This window comes from Aphelocoma coerulescens, chromosome 3 (assembly GCF_041296385.1).
Source record: "Aphelocoma coerulescens isolate FSJ_1873_10779 chromosome 3, UR_Acoe_1.0, whole genome shotgun sequence".
Taxonomy (NCBI): domain Eukaryota; kingdom Metazoa; phylum Chordata; class Aves; order Passeriformes; family Corvidae; genus Aphelocoma; species Aphelocoma coerulescens.
The window spans coordinates 4,707,141-4,719,021 of record NC_091016.1 but is presented as its reverse complement, the minus strand read 5'-3'; the positions used below and the strand labels follow the sequence as shown (position 1 = coordinate 4,719,021).

General features: G+C 47.5%; 1 long non-coding RNA gene across 8 annotated transcripts in view; it reads left to right on the top strand.

Moving 5' to 3' along the window:
- The first annotated feature begins 352 nt into the window (after window positions 1-352).
- The window catches only part of LOC138107556 (uncharacterized), a 247,214-nt gene continuing 235,685 nt past the window's right edge, over window positions 353-11,881 (top strand). For 6 of the 8 annotated variants that reach the window (XR_011149605.1, XR_011149603.1, XR_011149604.1 and 3 more), the window contains exon 1: window positions 387-432. This is a non-coding gene — a long non-coding RNA (uncharacterized lncRNA). Of the gene's footprint in view, window positions 946-11,881 lie in introns of all 8 variants that reach the window. The other 2 variants (XR_011149608.1, XR_011149606.1) reach the window with 2 other exon arrangements.

The window sequence follows — 11,881 nt, the reverse complement described above, 5'->3', positions numbered from 1 at the left end:
ACTTCACTGTCCCATAAGGGCTGACCTGTGAGGGCAGAGCTGGCTGCAGGTCACAGGCTCCTCTCACAACTCCAGGGACGAGCCAGGAGCCACCCAAGGGGCCTGGGTAGGAACAGCTGAGAGCTGGGGACAGAGACGGAGAGGGTGCAAGAGACAAGGCTACATCCTTTAGTATTCAGACACCTGTTCCACTAATCACCCTGTGTGCTCAGAGAGCGTTGAGGGCTGCCCTGCTTGGCCAGGGCTGCTCATGCCCGTCAGCTGTGGCCGTGCTGCCCTCACTAATTGCCCTCAGGTGGGGCACCGCCCCTTCTCCAGGTGCTCCTCCTTACGCTGATTAGGAGCCCCTCATAAAGCCACGGTTAACAACAAGTCTTGGGCTTTCTCTTGGTGCTGTCTGCGTGTCCTCAGCGTCTCTTGCAGCTCCGAAAGGTACAGCTAACAGCAGCTTTTGGGGGTTTGCCTTGATGCTTTCTGGATGTTCTGGGATTCCCTGCACTGTTTGAGGTGCTGGGACCAGCTGGGGGCTCACCCCCGTCTGCTCTGCCCGGTGTGGCCTACTGCTTGTGCCTCAGCTGGCTCTGCTCCTCGGCCTGTGCCTGAGAGGTGCTGCCTGTGGTCTGCATTTGCAATTTGTCTGGCTCAGAAAAGGACGTTTTTGGGCTCAAACTCCCCCTGGGGTTGTGCAAGGTTGGTGCTTAGAAGTGCCAGCTTACTGTGAGTATCCAGCAAGCTCTGGATGTAGGGAAGCAAAGCTGTGCTGCTTTGGGAGCAAAGAGAGGACGAGCTTACAGAGGATGGAGACTTTTGTGAGGCGCTTCCAGTTGAACTTCCCTTGTGCACTATGCTGAGCCTCAGGGGGCACCTCCATCTACGTGACCACTGTGGATTTTTCCCGATGGGAAGGACAGGAGGTTCAGCAGGGAGCTGCTCTCCACGGGGCAGGTGAGTGGTTCCATACCTGCTGCTCTTTAAAGCACTCCTGTCTCTGAGATTCCAGCTCTTTGCAGATAGGTGTTCTCTCTTGAGGATCTTCCTGTGCCCATGGGATGGTATCTGCTCTATCTGTGATATCACAGTCCTTCTCCCATATTTGCCAGAGGGGAAAGCTTAGTGTGGGCTATGTATTAGGATTTTGGAAAGCCTCTCTGCTCACTGGCACTGAGGGCTCAGCTGAGCCCTTGATCTGGGCAAGAGAAATACTCTGGGTGTGCATGGCTGTGCAGTGCTGTTTTGAAGGCATCTCCAGAGCTGCAGGCATGCTCTGTGCTGGGCTAGTCATTGTGGGAAGATGTGTTGCTCTGTTTTTCTGGGCAGAAATACTTTTATTTTCTTCTCTGTACCTGAAATTCCTGTTTTTGGGAAAGGCTGTACCTTAATGCTACTGTGGGCAGAACATTTTAAGTTTCTGGCAGGTTTACCTTGGGAGTTTGAGGTTCATTAGTGGTCCCTAAGTATTGATAAACTAAAAAAAAAATCGCCAAACTACATTGCTTGGAGACATCAGTGTCTCTTGTAGGTGCTGAGAGGGAGGGAATGCTCATCCTCTCTGATGTGAAGCTTTGTGCCGTGCCTGGTGTTTCCCTCGCTGGTGAGTCAGGGATGACACCATGGGTTAATTCCTCTTTGCCTTGGGGAAGTAGCAGGGAAGTTGCAGAAGCAAATGTGGTGACTGAAGACCAGGCTGTGTCAAATTGCTGGACTTTGCTGTTGAAATGGCCTCCCTACACAGGATGGGCCAGGAGGGTTTGGAGCTGGGGGATGCCCACAGCTGGTGCTGCCTGTGACTGTTTGCGTGGTGCAGAGCTCAACCCAGGTTTCTCGGGACACAAGGATCTGTCTCCAGGCTTCATGGCTCTCCCTGTCCTTTGGTGGGGTTATATCACCTTGTACTTGAAGGAACCACAGTCCTGTTCTATCTCCCTCACAAACCACCCTCCTCCCCTCTGAAGGGGAGCAAAGGTCAGCTTTATGCATTTCTTGGCAAACTCACGCCACAACTGGCCGGACTGGTTTGAAAATGCCTGGTGGTGGCTGTGGCCAAATGCAAACTTGTTTCGGGACTGCCTCTCTGAGGGAATGAGTCATTGGCCAGGCCAGCGTGGCTGCGCACTGTTAGGTGTCCATCCCGCTATCCACCCAGCCTGGATTCAGCCATTGTGCTCCTGCTGTGGCCAGTGGCTGCTCTGGGTGAAGCTGGTGGTGTTACCTTGGAGGAATAGGAGGGAATCTAGAAGTTATTTTGGCTACTCCTTCTTGTGCCCTCCCATCTGTGGCCCAGGGCACCAGGCTTGAGCTTCTGAGGAACTCCAGCAGCCGGGATGGCAAGATAAAGGCTTATCCATTAAAACATCACCCTTGACTCCTGCAGACCTGGAGCCGCACTCATCAGTCCTTGTTTGAGCGATTAAGGATTGTGCCATTAGGCCACTGCTTAATGAATATCGAAATGCTGTCTGGAAATGAAAAGGCATCTCTTTTTCTGCAGCACAAAGCAGGGATGTTTTCCACTTAGAGGGATGGTCCCTAAGTGTTGGGTGTCACCCCTCTGGAGCTGCAGTGACGCCCTCCTCTTTGAGCTAAAGGGAGAAGTGGGAATCTTGTGGCTGGTAATAGCGAGGCCATTATTTTAAGGATACAAATGTTTAATGTACAATAACGAGTCACATAATGAATGTCCAAATGAGTGATGTTTTCTTCAGTTTTACATTCCCAGAGGCACAGAAAGTATTGGTCACTTTGACATGGGAAGCAGTCAGGCAATTACATTGGTGTGCTCTGAAAAGAGGAGAGTTTATTTCATAACAACTTCATAACAAAAAACTAGAGGAAATGCCCAGAACACCCTCTGCTTCCTGGTCACTGCTTTGAATTCAATTTACCTCTGCTCCAGGTTAAAAAGGGATGTGGGGTTTGGGGCTGTCAAGCTAGTTTTGGGTTTTTGGAAGTGATGAGGAGGGAGAGAGAGCAGGAAGACATCTGTGTAGGGTTTCTTCTTTCCATGGAAAGAAAAATTAGAATTAATGAGGCCTGGTTGCTACTTGTAGCAAGGGGGGTGTAAGAAGGGGTGGAGGTGTGTACCACCAGCCAGGAGCAAAGCTGGTCTTCCTGTAGGTGGGACATGTGCCCATGGATGTGCAGGGTTGGGTGCTGGTCTGCTCTGACCCTGCTGCCGTGTTACCAAAACTCTCTGTGGCTTCAAGGGGTTTGCCCAGAAGCTTTCAGTACCCTCTTTTTTTTCTTTTTTTTCCCCAAGCTTATTCATAAATGAGTTAATGAAAGAAGCTTTGCAAAATTATTTTGAGACTTAAGATTCATTTTCTTCCCTTACCGAAATTTTGGGGAAAGCGGTACCCCTGACATTTTAGCTGGGCAGCACCACTTAAATATTTGTCATGGTTCAGAAAAAAATGAAACCTGGGTAATTTCAGTGATGGTGGAAAATCATATCAGCTCATGCATGCATGTGCAGGAGAGGTCTCAAATGTTGCTTTGGAAAGCAAAGTTTTAGTGTTAAGAAAAAAAATTCCAGGTTTTGTCTATATTACTGAAGACTAAAATGAATTCTTATGTATATTTTATAAGAATATTTGTTTTGTGTTTAGCCCAGCGTTAAGGATACTTTTTTCTTAATAAGCTCATGTCAGAACTCCCGTAACCGTAGCCCGAAGGACGTGTTTTGTGAAGATGAAAAATGAACATATTATTTACCTATCAATAGCAGGCAAGGCTGATCAATGCCGCCCAGCACTGCCCCACCGTGCTGGCAGGAGGGCTGCCCTGTCTGAGCAGTGCTGGGACTTTATCTCTAATACGGAGCTTTCAACCACTGGGCCGACAAAATGCCTCTCTGACAGCCAAGCCATTAATTACCATCATCTGAGCCTAATTCATTCATCCCTTTCCCTCTCATGCAGAGGGACAGGGAGGGCTGAGGGCACTTGGGGAAACATAGGCATGATTCCATATTCGTTATGCGGCGAGCGCTGCCTGCGACTTTGTTGGTTGCAGTGGCTTTAATTGAATTGGCTTGCCAATAAAGCTGTTGTCATTCAGTAAGTGAATTTGTTGTACTACTCGCACCACAGCTGCTGCATACAACCAGGCGTTTCCTGAAGGCAAGCCAACCTTGTGCTACCCTGGCTGGAGGGTTTTTTTTGCCTTCCCCCAAAACTCATCCGTGACGCACTGTAAAATATCCTTTGGGTGTTGTTTCCCACCTGGGAGAAACAGGGCACCACCTGCCTGAGCCCCTCTTGCAGGGGTATGTCCCAGCCCCAAAAAGGGTGGCTGTGAGTGGGGTGCTGGTTACCCATCGGGGTCTGGGACTGACTGGTCAGACCATGTGTTTTTCCAATTAAGGGGCTCTGACCTCCGTTACCCTGCCCTGGTGCTGATAGAGCATCATTGTTCTTTGCAGGAAAAGTAAATACAGAATATGACAGACAATATATTTTGTTAGTCAGGAGCTTAGAGTCCCATTAAGAAGTCTGGCAATATTGATAAAATAAAGCAACATTAGGAGAGGCATTTATTATGGGATATGTAGGCTGCTGGGCCAAAAAATACTCCAACTTTCTGCAGTTTATAAAACATTAGGGCAGGAGAGGGGGCAGACTGCTTGATTTATGGTGGCTGTAAGTGATACTGAGATGAAGTAAAATATCCAGAGGTCTGAGAAAGTGTTACTTTTGTGTTTTAATGTGTGGTGTGAGCGTGCACACAGAGGTCCACGTGGCAGCTCAGCTGTGGTTGAGGACCAGCACTCCCTGCACAAACAGCTCAACCTTCTCACAGGGACTGAGATGCAACCCCACATCTGAGCTACCTCTGCCCCTCTTCTCTGCTGGGTCAGAGCGAAACCCTCTGTCTTTTCACCCCCCAAGAAGAGGGGGGGACAGATCTGGATCTGTTTCAAGATGTTGTGGCTGGGTCCCAGCTCCTATTGGGATGAATTACTTTTTCTTGGTGCTGTGCTGAGCTGGGGGAATTACCCCAAGAGAGTTTTCTTCAGAGATTTTTTTTTTTTTAGTAACAACCTCATAAAACTTCACATTGAAATCTGAATTCAGTCCATCAGATTTATGCTTATTGTAGATTATTTTTAACACATGCAAAATATGGGTAGGTCTGGTATTTCAAGCCCTCTGCTGAAACTGGATCATGCACACCTATATGTTGAAATAATATTTTGAGTGTTGATCTCACTTGAGGTAAATCCTAAATTTGAAGAGATAAGCTGCATATTAGATGGTGAAACTTAGTACATGAATGCCTGTTTCTAGACAACCAGTAAAACCCCTGAATTTTGCCCCATATAGGCCCATGTTATTTGAGTAGTAACTCATGCAGAGAAGCTTAAAAATTGCTTGATAATGGTAAAACTTTCTTTGACTTCAGTACTTCAGAGGTAGTTTGTGATGGGGACCTGTTGCCTTCAGTGCTGGGAGCCTGCTTGTACAAGTCCATGGAAATGGTTTTGGTAAAGATGGTGGTGCCTATTTCCAGCCCAGGAAAAGTCCCTTTTCCTGGTGGATTGGGAATAAATATATATCAAGTATAAAGCTGAGGACCTTCAAGTATTTGGCCTGTCTTGTCTTTGTGGGGCACCAACTCTAGGAGTAGAAACATGCTGGGAAATGTCCCACTGAGGCCTATAAGACCATGGCCTTCTTCCCCCTCACTGTTTCTTAGGATTTTTCCTAGAAATTAAGATGATGACCTACTACTCTAGGAAATAACTGCATGGTCAACTGAGAACTGTCAGCCAAAATGTCTTGTATTAGACAACATATCTGGAGTCATGGGGCAGTGAGGGTGTATCAGAGGGTAAAGCCTGGGGTTTTAGGGGGGAACCCACAGCAGCCACCCCTGCTGATGGTTATGGGTGATGCTGGGTTCCAGCAGGTCTGTCTGGCAAATTTTCCTGCTGTACCAAACCTTGAGAGTTTGGGTGTCTGTGGCATGGGACAGCCCCTTGGGTTGGAGCACCTGTCTGCTGGAGCTTCAGCTCACTGGGGGCCAGAAGGACAGGGAAATCTTAATGGTGAACCTAAACCTGTGGTTTGGGTTACTCCAAGTAACCCAATTTGCTGTGAACACTCCCCTTTGAGCAGTAACACTCTCTAAGTGGCTGTGTCAGTCAATTACAGACTTAGGGTGGCCAACACTGTCTTCTCCTATCATCTCTTCCCACCACTCCCCAAGCCTCTGCCAGAGAGGACAAGCCCAGTGGCAGCAAGCACACATCAACCTCAGGATGTCATGGCAAGGAGCCAAGACAAAAGCTCTGGATAGCTTCATCTTGTCTTTTCCCTTCCTTGGGTATAACATTAATGTATGTGGAATGCAACTGCACTACTATTAAAAAAAAAAAAAAAGACTAAGCTGACAAGGGCTTCTGTGTGCCTGTATCCCCCATGTTATTAGAAATAAATTTTCATTAGTAAGAGCCATGTAGCTCTCAATTAGCAGCTAATCAAGTAGGCTCTTCTTTATTTAGAAGGTTTATATTTTTCTTAATTCTTCTGTGCCCACCACATTCACAGTACAAGAAAATTGTGCAGGCATGCTGGCCTTTCTTCAGAATGAGATTTCTGTACAGAAAACACAAAGCCTAATTTTTCAGAGATTGAGTTAATGATTGGGAGAGCAATGATTTGGAGAAGGAGGACTTGAGTGAAAGGGAACTGCTCACTGAAACCAGACCCTAGAAGTGCCATAAATTTAGGTTTGTAGCAGGCCAATGCTTATTTTTCTTTCTCTATGCCAGGCACTGCTTTTGCCTTTAAACCTAGTAGGGTTGAGAAAGGAAGAAGTCCATCTTGGGGAGTGAAGAGGAATTTGGTGAATGGTTAGATCACAGAACCTGGTTATAACTGTCTGAAGGGTTCTCACTGAAACAGCTTTCACAGAACAATGGAATGGTTTGGACTGGAAAGGACCTTAAAGACCATCTAGTTCTGACCCCCCTGACATTCAGCTCTTTGATAACGCAGGCTTGAAAACTTCATGTGCCAACTTTACTTCAGCGTAACCTATGCAAAAAAAGCACAATCCCTGTGTGTGTGAGCTTCAGAGTCGGGGAGAAAACCCAGGGAATTCCTTTAAGACTCATGAACACCCAATCTGTAAAAATTAACTCGTGTCTCACCCAGCTCATGATACAGGGTGCTGGTGGGATGTGCCTCCCGGTCTTCGTGTCTCTGTGAGCCATGGGAGGGCCTGGATCCTCTACACCCAGCCCTTTGCTGGCTGTCAAAGGTGTAATTACCTGCGTGGGTGGCAAAATGGCCCAGGGCTCCCCGTTTGCATTTTGTGCAACTGGAACTGTACCCTCCTTGTTCGGGTAAGGTGCAAATAAAACCCGAGCAGGGCAGCGGCGGGTGTTGGTGAGGAGTTTTGTAATAGCATGAGAATGGGTTTTATGGCACTGTATCACTTGCTGAGACTGCAGGGCTGGTGCGAATCATCTGTTAGGAGAAGGCTTTTGTGCAGCTCCGTGGCTTTTTCGGGAGGTTTATTATGGCTTGCCGAGCAATCGTTTGCTGTGCGAAAGTCGGGAGGTGCGAGGCTTCACGGGGCCACGTTGGCAGCGCTGCCAAGTGTCGCAATGGATGCAGAGGTACCCGCAGCTGGAGTTATGGAGCAAGATCCCAGCCCTGCCTGCATGGCCCGGGCTTCCCCAGGGCTGTTCCCTGACCCTGCCCTGGGTTTTCTTTGCCTATGCAGATTCTGCCTCCAGCAGCTGGACTTGCACTGTCACAGCAGCGCCGAGTCAGATGTGTGCGCCCTTGCTGCGCACTAAACCACACAACCTCTCTGTGCCTGGGATGGGCACCTGAGCCTTTTTTCTTACCTTGAGGTGCTGCTGGAAGAAGGTTTGGCACACATGCTGTGTCAGGGGTCTTGAGTGGTGCAACTCTGCTCGTGTCGCAAGGGAGAGCCGAGGGGCTCCCTGCTGCGCTCCGAGGAGCTGGGATTAGACCTCCCTTGAGCTGGCTCTGCGACCCAAAATGCAGCCTGAGCTTTAGTGGCCCAAAGCTTTGGCTATGAAGGGTGAAGCTAAAAGCCAGGTACAGGTAGGAAGGGGTCAGTCGAGTCTGAGACCCTACTCCCTCATGGGTTCATGTTCTTTGCAGTATCTCCATGGATTTGGTGATTTCAAGGCTCTCTCTGTGCAAAGTTTTATCTGCTCTCCGTGGATTGTCTCTGCTCTTAGGTACTTTTTGCAGGAGCAGTTTAGATATTTTGTTATTTTAGGAGTGCTTTACGCCTCAAGGGCAGCTCCCGTTTTCCTAGGCAGTGCAAGGAGCCTCTCCCTGTATCTTGGCAGGTAGAAATTATCAGAGATTGCTTTGTGTATGGTAGAAGACATTGCTTGAGTTCCAGAGCTGAGACCTAGGAGGACATCTGGCATTCACCCCAGTGCTATTCTGAGCTTGATGTCCCCACAGCTCAGTTTGGGACAACCCCTTTTGGAGTGGATGGTTGCCTGTCTCCAAGAGGTCTTTTTGGGTGGACCTGAAGGTCTGTTGGGAGCCTTCTCATAGGTGTGCCTTGTGACAGTAGCTCTCTGTATAGATTGTCCACTGAAGTAAAAAAAAACCCATGAAGTTGAGGAAAATCTTTCTGTTGGCCTTACTGGGCATTGCTCCAGCTCTGAAAGGACAGAGTGTGATAAAATCAGAAGTCAGAACCTGCAAAAATGTGTGGGTGAGATGCAGAAAGTCAGAATTTAGCCCTAGACAAAAAAAAGGGGGGGGAGATAATAACAACCCCATACCCAACAAAATGTGACACAAGTGTCTTTCTAAACTTTCTCTTCTGTTTATTTTCAAGTGCTGTTTAAATGGTGTTTCAGTATTACTGGACTTTTCATGGAGACAACCCTTGCTCTGAACAATTAATTTCCAGGTGATCCACTTTAATTTATTTGTGATCACCAGGAAGGGAGGATATCCACTTTAAAGCAGCTGGCCTGAGAGAAATTCACAATGATGAGAAACACTCTGGAGCTGGGAGTAAGACAGATCACCATGTTTTACTGCAAACCTCTGCCCGCGCTGGATGTTGCCTTTCCTAGTCCAGCTCTTTCCTACAGCTGGAATTCCTAATGTACAGTTTCTTGGCTAGGGCTGGACTGGTGTGCAGTGGAAGTTGCTGAAGTTGAAGGATGCTCTGGATTTATTGTGAAATGACCAAAATCCAGCCATGGGCCTGAGAACAGTCTTCAAGACACAGAAATTGTCATTAAGCTCCTGCTGGTGTGGAGGAAAAGCAGAGCGTGAGAGGGGAGGACTGAGAATTGCTCCATGGTCCTCCCTGAAGTCTGAACATCCCAAATCCCATAGAGCTCCACTCATGCTTGCCCGACTCCCTCCCATCGCTGCCGGGCTGAGCAAGTGTGGACAAACCCTGCCTGGAGCTGCTGCCAAGCTTCTCCAGCTCTTTCCACCAGTTTGCCCAAGTGCTCAGGCGATAAGATTTGTCCTGCCCTGTTTTTGCAGAGGGATTTGGTGATTGCAAAACATGTCACATTATTGACTGGAAGTTGTTACCATCTGGTGGCTGTTTCGATGGTCTGGTACTAATGAGTGGGTAATCTCCATCGAGTTTCTAGGGGACAGCTGTCCCCTCTCACTTTCTTCCTCACGATCACAGGCATCATCACTGTGCTGGACACTAATTGGAATTCTTAGTTACAAGCAGCCGTGGAAGCGTTTTCCACAAGGAGTGGGGTAATAGGAGGAAAAGTGCCTTTCCAGCAGCTGCCTAGTGTTTTATGTGCAGAAAGGATCTGGGGTTTTTAGCAATGTTATACAAGCCTTAAACACTCTCTAAAGAGGGAATCAAAGGACATGAGCTATAGTAGATGAAGCAAGAGAAATAAAAACACACTACTATCCCTTTGGCTTATTTCCTAACCCTCCCACCAGTCAATAGGTGCCTGCTCCAAAGTGCCCTGTCTTGTAAATGCATGCCCAGAAAATGCAGCTCAAAAAAAAAAAAAAAAAGTCTAGTGCATATTCAGAGTTGTGATCAGGTGGAAGCGTTCGTGGTTCTCACTGGTTTGATGATATTTGAAATGTTATTCAAAATCATGCAAAGTTGGGCTCTGCACTGGGAGCTGTGGAGATGGGGAGATTGGTGCTGCAGGGGATGTTCCCATGGAAGGGAGAGGGCTGGAAATTATGTGGGATAGTAAATGCAGCTCAAATACAGCCTGAGAAGTGTCATAGTCTTCCACCTCAGAAGTGACCTTTCACTGCTGCTTTAACACCCCTTGTTCTGCTTTTTCTCTCTGGTCCCTGTCTGTCTGTTCATGGGGTCATCATGACCCCACACAAGCCCTCAGTGTGGGTGGAGGGGCTTCTACTTACATGGGGGTCTCCAAGGGACACATTTTCTGAAAGCCAAGGCACACTCTGAGTGCAGGGATTACTAAAGCTTGTTTAAAGTTTCGCATGTGCTCTGCCGTGGTGGGGCTGCGCATCCCTGGAGACCTCAACTTCCAAGAGTGGGTTTGGGGCCAGCTCCTTTTGCTGTACCATATCTCCTGTCTGAGGCCTTGAGTAGTTTGCATTTGGCTTGGACTTCCTCACTGGCGAGTCACCCGTGATTGCAGGTGGCTATTTACTTGTGTGTGCGGTTCTTCTTATCTCCCTCCTTATCTCAGCTGTCTGCACTGACTTCAGGCTCCTCTTAAATCTGTGAGGAGCTGTGGTGGTGAATGTGGTGTGAGCTTGGTTTGAGCTCAAGTCAGCAAGGAGCGATGTCTCAGCCTGTTGGAAACTACTCGTGGTAGCTGGATATTGGTGTGTGTGATGGGCTTTCCTTACGGAGCAGCGAAATACAACATTAAATATGATAATAATACCTGCTTAAAGACTTGCTGGGGGGAAAAAAATTTGAAAGCATTCTGTTGTTCAGTCCTGGAGCAGCTTGGGGGTTTTGAGGCCAAAGAGGAAGGTAGGCTTTGTCCTCATGATGGACCATATGTTTTGCTACCACGCTGGCTCGATCCATCAGGAGCCCTGCAGAAGCGCCTGCCTTGGCCACAGATGTGAGCATGGAGCAGCAGCACTGAATCACCTGTCATCCCGTACGGCTGGGGTGAAAGGGGAAGCTATTTACATAAATTATTGGAGAGCAGTAAATATTATTTCATGATATCGCATCAAGATTAACTTAATCAAACCTGATATTAAGAGGCAGGATGATTTGCTTTTAGCTGAAGACACAATTAAAGAAGGTGCTTGAGGGTAGAGGAGAGTGCCTACTTAGGAAGATGTTTATCACACAATGGGTGATAATGGGTTGGGAAGCTTATGACCGAGATCTTAACTTCTTTGTGGATTTTGGAGCTACAACTCCTAATTTTAGCAGCTGTTGCAGTCTCAGGAAGGAGACTGTGAATGAAATGTAGTTGTGGGGGGTTTTTTGTGGGCTTTGGCTGGAAGGGAGCGATATCTTAATATTTTAAATACCTATTTCTCATTTTAAAGATTTCTGGAAGATTTTTCTCAGCAAATTTCATCCAAAGTAAAGGCAAAACATTTAGCTCTTCCCAGCTGGACTGGGAATCTGCCTGGCCTCAGCCATGCTGTGGGTCAAGGTTGTGCTTTTTCTTGCCTGGAGTCTTTAGAGGGTTAAAGATATTGCAACCTTCCCTTCTCACTGTTGCTTTTCTCATGGCCATTAGATCCATATCTGCTAAATAAAGCAATGGAATCATAGAATATCCTTAGTGGGAATGTCATTTGTTTGCTAGGAATGGGTTCATCTTCTAGAACCCTGGAAACTCAATGCCTTGAGTTTCCCAGTGTATCCATAATGTATGAATTGTGTGTAGCTCTTTCCAATGACTTAAGTGGAAGCT